Source organism: Squalius cephalus, assembly GCF_949319135.1.
Source record: "Squalius cephalus genome assembly, chromosome: 18".
Classification (NCBI taxonomy): Eukaryota; Metazoa; Chordata; class Actinopteri; order Cypriniformes; family Leuciscidae; genus Squalius; species Squalius cephalus.
In genome coordinates, this window is record NC_137139.1 from 37,067,603 (window position 1) to 37,068,944 (window position 1,342).

A 1,342-nucleotide genomic window follows, 5' to 3' on the forward strand; every position below is an offset into this window, starting at 1 on the left:
TCCTCGTTTCCTTTCCTCGCTTCCTTTCCTCGCTTCCTTTCCTCGCTGCTTCCTTTCCTTGTTTCCTTTCCATCATTTGTGTACTGAGAAGAAATTTATGAAAATTTCTATTTTGTTTATCCATCCATCCAACATATTCATTTGACATATTCATATGACTTTTGTTCATAACTCTTGTTCTTAATAATTTTATTTGCTGACTTGATTGAATGAGGCAAGAGTTAATTCCATGCAAATGATGTGTTCCGATCAGTCAAAACAGGAAGTGTTAGCGTCGAGGCGTCGATTTCGGTGGGGACGCATACCCACCATATTCCCAGTCATTTTGTACCCACCACTTTTAACTTCCTTCCATAATAATTTGACTTTTGATTCGATTTTTGACCGTTTTCAGTGGTTATGAGGAGCAATATGAGAGAGAAATTTGGTAATCATTGTCTGACCCAACAAAAATCCATTATAATAATCATTTTATTTAATTTTTCGTGTTTCGTCACATTTATGGGGGAAAAAACAACTTGTCAGTTCTTGGTTAAGGATGTGAGCGCTCTGAAAGCGGCACTAAAAGACTGATTTAAAACTTTCACAGAGACCTCAAACAGAACAGCTGCCTTTCTTTAAAGTGAATTTCGTTTTGAATTAATTGTATCTTAATTTTAATCAATGTTTCATGAACCAATTACCTGGATTTAATAAATAAGAAGTAAATATAGCAGACAATAGATAATTTGGAGGTTCATAGAAAAATTTATTGCTGGCGAAGGGAGGGTCAAGTCTATTTTGACTATAGATCTCAAAACTCCTCCGGTAGTCCCTTAATTATAAAACGAACAGTCCCTACATTAAACCACGTCATGTCATATTGTCAACATGGTACTTATGAAGCAGAATAGTGGGTCATATGTCTAATGCTTTTTGAAAACTTGAGGCTTTCTTCTTCATAAAATGAGTCGGACATCATCACATTTTTGTATACATTTTTATTTATTTACATTAGTAAGCTACAGGACATCGTCTTTCAAAACATGACCTGCGCGAAAGAGAGAAAAAAAATGAATCCATCATTGTACCCAGCACTTCTGAAAATGCACTTCCGAATGCGTCTCTGTCCCCAGCACATCTCAAACCAAACTGACGCCCATGTGTGTGTGTGTGTGTGTATACCTTGTCCGTGTGCTGCTGGATTCAGCCAGACTCCAAACATCATCATCTCCTGCGCGGGACCACATCCTAACATATAAAGACAGCCATATGTTCTCATGAACACCCAATTAAACTGTGAAAAATTCATATTGTAAATGTGTAAAATATTTAGTTTCTTTTACACTACATCATTGCATTT